Source organism: Lynx rufus, unplaced genomic scaffold (assembly GCF_022079265.1).
Source record: "Lynx rufus isolate CCGP_SWC_20201006 ecotype Redwood Valley unplaced genomic scaffold, mLynRuf1.p SCAF_19, whole genome shotgun sequence".
Classification (NCBI taxonomy): domain Eukaryota; kingdom Metazoa; phylum Chordata; class Mammalia; order Carnivora; family Felidae; genus Lynx; species Lynx rufus.
In genome coordinates, this window is record NW_025814833.1 from 11,135,908 (window position 1) to 11,146,810 (window position 10,903).

At 43.4% G+C, this 10,903-nt stretch overlaps 1 pseudogene; it reads right to left on the reverse strand.

Moving 5' to 3' along the window:
* Positions 1–7,361: 7,361 nt before the first annotated feature.
* LOC124513859 (ubiquitin-like protein FUBI) lies at positions 7,362–7,744 on the reverse strand (annotated as a pseudogene).
* Positions 7,745–10,903: the final 3,159 nt, after the last annotated feature.

The following is a 10,903-nucleotide window of genomic DNA, read 5'->3' on the forward strand; positions in this document are numbered from 1 at the left end:
TGGCTGCTCTCATACGACAACGAGCAGAATTAAGTAGCTGTAACAAAGACCATATGGCCCACAAAGACTGAAATATTTACTACCTGGATCTTCACAGAGAACGTGTGCCAACCCCAACTCAAACCCCTAACAGCCCACTTGCTACCTAAAGTCAAGGGCAATATATTTAACCTATCGATGGGAAATTTTCATTCTAAGATGACCATGTTAACTCCGTCCGGAGATTGCCTGGGAGAAAATTTCTGAGCAGAGAGAGACAGAGAGAGAGTTCTCCTTCTGCACCTGACTCACGCTTATTTCCTTCCAAAACTAATAAAAGCCAACAAGGTGGCACCCTACGTTGAAAAGTTTGCCAAATTTAGAACTCGGGGTGACTGTAGACTTTGCATTACAGTAAAGACATGTGGAGGCTAAACTTGAGTTGGCTGACCTTATTTCACTTGAACCTTTTTATAGCCAAAGTCAGCTTTGGGGAAGGGTAGGGGACATCTACCAATCTTTTAGGAGATTTGCTCTGAAATAATATGGCTGAAACACATTAGCTGTCCAACATTCTTTGTAAGATTTTGAAAATTTTGAGAATCATATCAGTGATATTCCTTGGAATACTGAACAATGAGCTACAGCACTGTTGAGTGTCATAAACCTTCCACCCAAATCCGAACTGACAATCAGTCTGATTCAACCCACAGCTCGTCCTCCCAAATAGTGTTGTTTGAATGATAAGGAATCCAAATGAAGTAAAATAGTGACTGAAATAACTGGAAAAACCAAAGACAGGAATCGGGGCAAAAATCTCCATTCCGAGTATGCAAAACTTCACGATGGAGGCATGCCACAATAAGTAATTCAAAAGCTTTAACTAACTTGTGTCAGAGGGTCTTTGTTATAGAAAGCTGGAGGAGAGAAAGTCAAGGTTAGTCTGGCTTTCTTTCTTCTTCGTGGACATATTCCATGGTAAAGTTCAAACCAATGCTAGTCTTGATTATTTATTTTTATGATGCCTACAACAAAAATAAAGCACTCTCCATATTTTTCCCAAGAACTTGCAAGTTTTAAGTGTATTTTCAAATAAAAGTGGTAGGGGGAAGCTTTTTTTGAAAAATAGGATCTCAGGGTCACCTGGCTGGCTCCGTCGGTAGAGCATGCAACTCTTGATCTCAGGGTTGGGAGTTCAAGCCCCAGGTTGGGTGCAGAGTTTTCCTTAAAAATTAAAATAGGATCTAAATAAATGCCAGCAAAGTTTAGAGTCTAGGCACTGAGGAAGGGGAAATTTTAAATGGCAAATTAGTATCTTTTAGCAACACAGCCACATATAATGAATGACATAGATTCATACTTTTCACAAATAGCTCTTACTCAATTCTAAATCTGGTTCTACCATTTGGTTGGTAAAAAAACTTCTCGGTTTTTCTCTGAGAGAGAGGGGGGAAAAAACAGAATGAAAGCTATTCCTGGAACAATGTGGTAATTTGAGGACTGTAGGTTCTAAATTGTGTTATAAGCTATCCAGGTATGTGCTTACCCGTTTGGAGACAAAGGGGCTTTTACCACAGTCGCTGGGGGGTTATTTGCAAATACGTTTTGACGCCAGGGGTGACAGAACAAGGTAATAGGACAAGTCAACAGTAAAGTCATGTCCAACAGCTATCCTACTCACAGGCTTAGGGACAAGGACAGCCAGAGTTGCAAAATGGACCGGTGTCCTTAAAGCTGAGTAGGCTACTGTCAGCCAATCACTAATGAGGGGCCTCGGACCGTGTCCAACCAGAAAGAAAGACGTGAAAACCGAAACAGTTATGGCAGAGAATTGGAATACCACTGAGTTCTCCTGGGGTCTGAACTTAAAGACCCATTTCACCCTGCCCAAAATAACAAGACTTAGGGCTTTTCAGGAGGCCACGTCAACAGGCCATCAGGAATTGGGAGGCAAATTTTCACCTATACACAAACAGGAGCAAGCAGAGAGCTCTCAGATGGTAAATCATAATCGTGCTAACCTTTTCAGTTAGCATTCTCATCGCTTTGAGAATCAAATCTGACATCCTAATCGTGGGCCAATATGCCCCTACATGTTTTTGATTCTGTACATTTCTCAGCCCTTACGTCTCACTGTTTTTGGACACCCTGCCCCAGCCACACTCTTCTCCCTGTCATTGTCATAACGTGCCAAACGCATTCTCACCTCAGAACCTTCGGATTTGCTGCGCCCGTGACCTGGAATATCCTTCCCCTGGAACCTGACTTAGTTTACCTCTTGACTATATTGGTGTCTCTAGTCAAACATCACCACCTGAGAGAGGCTGCCCCTGACTTGACATAAAACTACTGCCCAATTCATGCTCTATCCGCGTCTCCTGTTTTAATTTTCCTTCTAATAATTATCACCATGTGATGATAGAGGGCCTATTTGCGGGCTAATTTGTTATCTATGCCTCGGAGACTTGGTTTTGTTCACGCCTCATCCCCGAGACTTAGAATAGGGCCCGGCATAGAGTGGGTGCTCAGCTAATGTTTGTTGAATGAATAAATGAATTAGAACAGATACTCGAATGCAATCGGCTTTTGGAGAAATTTTGCTTCCAGACTGTGCGAGACTTCCACTGCCTAACACCGTTACACATAGGAAAATCAATTTTTTTTTTGAATTTCTGGGAAAGTTCATTCCATAAGTGATCTTTGCCATTTCACAATTTAACTCACATTTCAACTTCAGCCTACATGCGGCCATTTAAGCCTGGTTCCTCTTTGGTGGCAAGACGTCGGGTTGGTATAATGTCTCTTATGATAGACATTGGTCTGTTGGTCTCTCCAAATCATCTCAGAATAGATGTCAGAACAGGTGTCAGAATATCCAAACGCCCTTAGTTCGGCAAGGCCGGAGAGAGATTCGAGTATCTTTGGTTCAGAAGAATCCCAGAAGTAGCAGACGTCATGATTTAGAAGATTAGACCCACAGAGATGGTTGGTCTATTTAAACAGACTCAATCCCCAGCCGGCTGTAGCAGCGGACCTGAAGCAGCTTGTGGCACTTGATCAACAGGACACCCTCATATTGTTTACGGAAAAGCTGTGATGCCCTGAAGTAATCCAAGCACTTCCCCTGAAGCACCTTGGAGAGAAGGTTTGTCGGGCTCTAGCTGCTATCTTGGCCTATGAAGCAAAGATTTTATATCTCTCAACGGCTCGGCCAAATATTGACAGTCACACCATTTTCAGCTCCCCTGTGTACCCAAGTGAACACATGTTTCCCGAATTATCTTACGTTATTCCCTGCGGGCATCCCATATTCTCCTTTGCTCACACTAGACCGCTTCCCTTGATTTTTCTGCCTTAATACGTTTGCGCGTACGGTTCCCTCCCTCGTCCTATAGGGTTTTTTTTCCCCCCATGCATCTAACGTACCTGTTTATAGTAAACTCGTTTATAGTCCACTCGTTCACTCAAGTACAGCCTCACATCGAAGAGGAAAAGAAAATAAGTAAACGAATCTAAAGATCTGATGGGAAATTTCATTGCCAAAACTTGTGGTTCACCAAAGTGTCGGATTTACTATATGACAACTTTAAAAATAAAATAACAAGGTATTAGCAACTAGGTATATAGCACTCTACGACATAGTCCAGTTTTCCCGTGATGCCTATCTTTTTTTTTTTTAATTTTTTTTTTCAACGTTTATTTATTTTCGGGACAGAGAGAGACAGAGCATGAACGGGGGAGGGGCAGAGAGAGAGAGGGAGACACAGAATCGGAAACAGGCTCCAGGCTCTGAGCCATCAGCCCAGAGCCCGACGCGGGGCTCGAACTCACGGACCGCGAGATCGTGACCTGGCTGAAGTCGGACGCTTAACCGACTGCGCCACCCAGGCGCCCCCATGCCTATCTTGATGCTCTATATAAAATAATATAGACCAAATCCTCCCACCCCCAAAAAAGTTTGTGCCCCAGGTTTGCAAACATGTGCTTAGACCGTCTATTGGGAAAACCAGCACTGGGTAAGGAGATATCCCCATGGCCTCCTCTGACTTTAGAATCCTTTTTTTTTTTTTAAGTTTATTTATGTTGAGAGAGAGAGAGAGAGAGAGAGAGAGAGAGAGAGAATCCCACACAGGCTCCATGCTGATGGCACAGAGCCTGATGTGGAGTTCAAACTCCCAAATCATGAGATCATGACCTAAACTGAAATCAAGAGTCCCGTCGCTTAACCGACTGAGCCACCCAGGCGCCCCGGTTCTAGAATCCTAATGACCATATTTCCTTAACACCATACAGGACTGAGGAACATCCAGGAATAAGTTCGCCTTGAGTAGACGTGTGAAGGATATGGTTCTTGCGCTGGCTACCTGAATAGGCCTTCTGAGACCCAGAGAAACTAGCTGCTGACATAAGGTGATTTCAGGGGCCCCCTGAAGCCATCTGATCCTGCTGACCTGTACTTCTTACCATGTACTCAATTTTCATGGTGCTTCTTAAGAAGAAATGAGCCGCGTACCTGGATTGAGGCATTCTGTTACGTCAGAAAAATAACATTCGTAGGAATTTGTTTAACTAAAATATGCTCTTTCAAGGGTGCACGGATGGCTCAGTCAGTTAAGCATCTAACTCGATTTCAGCTGAGGTCGTGATCTCATGGTTTGTGAAACGGGGCCTCACGTCAGGCTGTGTGCTGACAGCCCGAAGCCTGCTTGGGATTCTCTTCCTCTCTCTCTGCCCTTCCCCTGCTCTCTCTCTCTCTCTCTCTCTCTCTCTCTCACACACACACACACACACACACACACAAAATAACTAAACTAAACCATAATAAACTAAACTAAACTAAACTATATTCTTTAGACACCAAGCCAAGAGCTGATGTGAGACTGGTCAACCGTGATGGAGTAGGGATGGGAGTGGGAGGAGGGGAGAGCTGAAACACGGTTCATATTAATTCTGTTCAAATGTGTTGTGAACGTTATGCTAAGGAGTAGCTGAGTTATATAAGATCAGACTATTTTTAGGGGCTAGTCTAGATCAGAAACAAATACTCTTGCATGTGTCAGATCACTTGCACGGGGCCAAATGCATAGATGGCAAAATACAGGTGGAAAATAGCAGGAAAGCAAAAGCAGAGGTTGAAAGGCACCCTATTTAGGGAAAGATTGGTCAGCAGGGATGCAGAGGAAGGGAAGGAACCGTTTATGCTGTGGGGACGGATTAATTTTTCTGTTGTGGAGGCTGGGTGAATGAGACAGATTCTTCTTAGGCTTGCAGATAAAAAAAGACTGAACAGTTCTGGGGAACAGAGCCAAAGTGCCACAAAATACTTAAAGCAGTCAAAATCCTGTTTCTAGGGTAGATAATCTCATCATGTGGAAGGGAGGGAGGTATATGGGGATTGTGACTCTTGATTGAACTGTCAGAAGTCTAACTAAGTCAGGAGGGGTGCCTGGGTGGCTCAGTCGGGTAAGGGTCGGGTTCTTGATCTCGGCTCAGGTCATGATCTCACAGTTAATGAGTTCAAGCCCCGCATGGAGCTCTGCGCTCGCGGTGTGGAGCCTGCTTCGGATTCTCTGTCTCCCTCTCTCTGCTCCTCCCCTACTCATTCGTGCACACACTCTCTCTCTCTCTCAAAAATAAATAAACCTTAAAGAAATGTTTTTTTAAAAAGTCTAACTCAATAGCCAAAACGTAGAAACAGCCCAAATAGTCATCAATAGGTGAATGAACAAAGTAGGGTATGGACATCGTTTAGTGAAAAAGGCACGCACAAAAGGTCACGTGTTGTATGATTCCACTTATGTGAAACGTCTAGAATAGACAAATCCATACAAACAGAAACCGGATCAGTAGTTGCCAGGTGCTGGGCATTGGGAACTGGGGAGCATGGGGTTTCCTTTTGGGGTGATGAAAAAAATTGGGAACTGGAGAGCGTTAATGGGTATACAGTATTGTAATCCCCTTAATTGGTCACTGCAAAATGGTTAATTTTATGTGAATTTCCTCTCAATAGAAAAAAAATAATTGAAGTTTTGTTCAAATTACAGGGGACTGTAACTTTTAGTATTGAAATACTGAAGATTAGTTCGTTCTTTTTAAGCTGGAGTTAACATCAAAATCAGAAAGTAATATTTAAGGGTTGATGAGAACCAGAGCTAATTGCTTTTGTTTATTTATCTTATTGTTTTTTATTTTAAATCTAGTATAGCTGACATGCAGTGTTACATCAGTTGCAGGTGTACAATATAGTGATTCAACAATTTCATACATTACTCAGTGTTCATCGTGATAAGTCCCCTCTTAATCCCCATCAGCTGTTTCACCCCTCCCCCCATCCACCTCCCCTCTGGGAACCATCAGTTTGCTTCTTGGTTTCTCCCCCCCCCCACCTCTTTTGAGCAGGGGAGACGGGCAGAGAGAGAGAGAGAGAATTTTAAGCAGGCTCCGTGCTCAGCACAGAGCCCAATGCAGGCCTCGATCCCACGACCCTGGAATCATGACCTGAGCCAAAATCGAGAGTTGGATGCTCAACCGACTGAGCCACCCAAGCACCCCTCGTCTCTTTTTTTTTTCATTGTTCACTTTTTTTCTTAAATTCCACTCATAAGTGAAGTCATATGGCATTTGTCTTTCTCTGACTGATTTTTCACTTATCATTACCCTCTCTAAATCCATCCATGTTGTTGCAAACGGCAAGATTTCATTTTTTCTTCTGGCCAAGTAATACTCTATTGTGTATCCATACCATATCTTCATTATCCATTCACCTATCAGGGGACACTGGGGTTGCTTCCATAATTTGGCTATTGTAAATAATGCTGCAATAAACGTAGGGGTGCGTGTATCTTTTGGAATTAGTGTTTTCGTATTCATTGGGTAAATACCCAGGACTGAAATTACTGGGTCATATGGTATTTCTGTTTTTAATTATTTGGGGAACCTCCATGCTGTTTTCCACAGTGGCTGTACCAGTTTGCATTCCCACCAACAGTGCATAAGGGTTCTTTTTTTCTCCACATCCTTGCCAACACATGTCATCTCTTGTGGGTTTTTTTGAATGTTTATTTATTTTTGAGAGAGAGAGAAAGGGAGAGGCATAGAGTGAGAGAGAGAGAGAGAGAGAGAGAGAGAGAATCCCAAGCAGGAGCCATGCTGTCAGCACGGAGCCCAATATGGGGCTCAATCCCACGAACTGTAAAATCATGACCTGAGGGAAAATCAAGAGATGGACGCTTCACTGATCGAGTCACCCAGGCGCTCCTCTCGTGTTTTTGATTTTAGCCATTATGACAACTGTACGGTGATATCTCATTGTGTTGCTGTTGTTGTTGTTGTTTTACTAGACTAGAGCAGCTTTATTGGGGGAAGCCAGAGTTACAACGGATTTAAGAGTTGGCATTGGGGCCCTTCTTCTTGACAAAGGTGGGCGCAACATTGACAAAGCACAGTTGTACTGCACCCACCCCTTGGCTTCAACTGTCTTCCTTGTCTCATATTTGGCCACCTTGAGAGTCTGCCCTTTTCCTTTCCCCGCACGTGAGGGGACCATGGACTTTACCGCCAAGCATGTGGTCGGCTACTTCCAAGGTGATCAGACCCTCGATTCTACACTGACCCAGGGTCGCCTCATCCTCTAAGGGTTTGGCTTCCCTTGATCTTCCGGAGCAACACCCTCCAGCGAGGCTACATGAGCCTTGATCTGGGCAACCCTCTTCTGGCCGGTCACCTCTAGGGTGTGTAGGTCCTGGGTGTGGACCAAGAGCTGCATGTCAGCTACTGAACCACCGCCGCTGCAGCTGCTACTGCCTCATGGTGGTTTTGATCTGCATTCCCCTGACGATGAGTGACGTTGAGCATCTTTTCATGTGTCTGTTGGCCATCTGGACGGCTTCTTCACAGAAATGTCTGTTCGTGTTTTCTGCCTGTTTTTTAAATGGATTGTTTGTGGTTTTGGTGTTGAGTTGCATAAGTTCTTTACACATTTTGGATACTAGCCATTTATCAGATATGTCATTTGCAAATATCTTCTTTGTTCGTAGGTTGCCTTTTAGTTTTGTTGGTTGTTTCCTTTGCTGGGCAAAAGCTTTTTATCTTGATGAGGTTCTGATAGTTCATGTTTGCTTTTATTTCCCTTGCCTCCGGAGATATGTCTAGAAAAATGTTGCTATGGCCAATGTCAGAGAAATGATTGCCTGGACTGTCTTCTAGGATTTTTATGGTTTCAGGTCTCACCTTTAAGTCTTTTTTTTTTTTAATTTTTTTTAACGTTTATTTATTTTTGAGACAGAGAGAGACAGAGCATGAACGGGGGAGGGTCAGAGAGAGAGGGAGACACAGAATCGGAAGCAGGCTCCAGGCTCTGGGCCATCATCAGCCCAGAGCCCGACGCGGGGCTCGAACTCACGGACCGTGAGATCGTGACCTGAGCTGAAGTCGGACGCTTAACCGACTGAGCCACCCAGGCGCCCCTCACCTTTAAGTCTTTAATCCATTTTGATTTCATTTTTGTGTGTGGTGTTAGTGGTCCAGTTTCATTCTTCTGCATGATGGTGTCCAGTTTTCCCAGCACCATTTGTTGAAGAGACTGTCATTTTCCCAGTGCATGTTTTTGCCTCCATCGTCACAGATTAACCGACCATATACTAGGATGGTTATTTCTGGGCTTTCCATTCTGTTCTGTTGACCTGGGTCTATTTTTGTAACAGTAGCATACCTGTTTTGGTTACTACAGCTTTGTAGTATATCTTGAGATCTGGGATTGTGACACTTCCCGTTTTGTTCTTCTTTTTCAAGATTGCTTTGGCTGTTCAGGGGCTTTTGTAGTTCCACACAAATTTTAGGATTATTTGTTCTAGTTCTGTGAAAAATGCTCTTGGTATTTTGATAGGGATTGCATTAAATCTTTAGATTGATTTGGGTCGTATGGACATTTGCACAATATTTATTATTGCAATCCATGAGGATGAAGTACCTTTCCATTTGTTTGTGTTATCTTCAATTTCTTTCATTGTTTTATAGTTTTCAGAGTACAGGTTTTGCACCTCCTTCGTTAAGTTTATTCCTAGGGATTTTATTGGTTTTGGTGCATTTATAAGTGGGGTTGTTTTCTTAATCTTTCCCTCTGCTGCTTCATCATTACTGTATAGAAATGCAATGGATTTCTGTAGATTGATTTTACACCCTAAGACCTCACTGAATCCATTTACTGGTTCTAGTTAATTATGTTTATATCTTTCTGCTTTTTTCAACTTTGATTTACTTTTTTGCTTCAGTGAAGAAAGCCTCCAGACTTGGCCTGATCTACACCACTGGCTTTCTTGGGTGTCCAGTGTGTAGGTAGCAGATCATGGGACTTCTCCGCCTCCATAATCATGTGAAACCATCTCTTTCTATATAGAGATGGGTAGGGAGAGAGAGAAAGAGAGAGAGAGAGGTAGACAGATATCTCCTATTAATTCTGTTTCTCTGGGGAATTCTCATACACTCAACTAACGGGAAACTTAGCTGAGCAAACACCGAAGACGTAGCCAAGGCCACACCACCTCCCTTACGACACTGCATGTGATTTACACACCTGTACCCAGAGGAAAATAAGTAGCTCCATGAGCACTGGCATTAAAAAGAGAACGGAAGGAAACAAACCATAGCGGGCTCTTAACAATGGAGAACAGACTGAGGGTTAATGGAAGGAGGTGGGTCAGGGACGGGTTAGACGGGTGATGGGCATTAAGGAGGGCACTTGTGATGAGCACTGGGGATTGTATGTAAGTGATGATGGCATAACACTATGAGCATAACACTATCAGCTGTACGCTTGAAATGATTAGATGGTAAATTTCACGTTACGTGTTCTTTTCACAATTGAAAAATAAAACCTTAAAATCAATCAATCAATCAATCAATCATCAATCAATAAATGTTGCAAATGCTTTAAAAAGCCAGCCATATATATTTGGAAAGTGTTATGGAGTCAATGTTTGTGTCCGTTCAAAATGTATACATTGATAGGAGCGCCTGAGTGTCTCGGCCAGTTAAGCATCCGACTTCGGCTCAGGTCATGAACTCACGGCTCTTGAGTTCGAGCCCCGCGTCGGGCTCTTTGCTGACAGCTCGGAGCCTGGCGCCTGCTTCGGATTCTGTGTCTCCCTCGCTCTCTGCCCCTCCCCCACTCATGCTCTGTCTCTCAAAAATAAATAAACATTAAAAACAATTTCTTGAATGTGTAAATTGAAGCCCTAACCCTCACTGTAATGGTATTTGGAGGTGGGGCTTTGGAGAGGTAATTAGGGTTTGATGAGGTCATAAGGGTAGGGGGCCTGGTCTGATGGATCAGTGCCCTTATAAGAGGAGACAACAGAGAGCTTGCTCTCTCCTCCCCCACCCTGCTCTAACCCAAAGAAGTCCTGTGAGCACACAGCGAGAAGCAACCACCTGCAGAGACCAAGAGAAGTGGCCTCAGAACAAAACCTACCTTGCCAGTATCTAATGGTGGACTCCCAGAATTGTGAGAAATAAATTCCAGTGGTTTTAGCCACCAAGTCTATGGTGTTTTGTTAGGGAAGCCAGAAGTAAAACATAAAAATTCCAGTTTTTATTTATTGTATTATTTTTAATAATTCCAAATATGTTTCATAAAAGGGAAAAAGAAAAGCATTACAAAATAGCCACAGTATCAATACATTTTGGAAATCCATATTTTATTTTATTTTATTTTTTTAAAAATTTTTTTAACGTTTTATTTATTTTTGAGACAGAGAGAGACAGAGCATGAACAGGGGAGGGGCAGAGAGAGAGGGAGACACAGAATCGGAAGCAGGCTCCAGGCTCTGAGCCGTCAGCCCAGAGCCCGACGCGGGGCTCGAACTCACAGACCGCGAGATCGTGACCTGAGCTGAAGTCGGCCGCTTAACCGACTGAGCCACCCAGG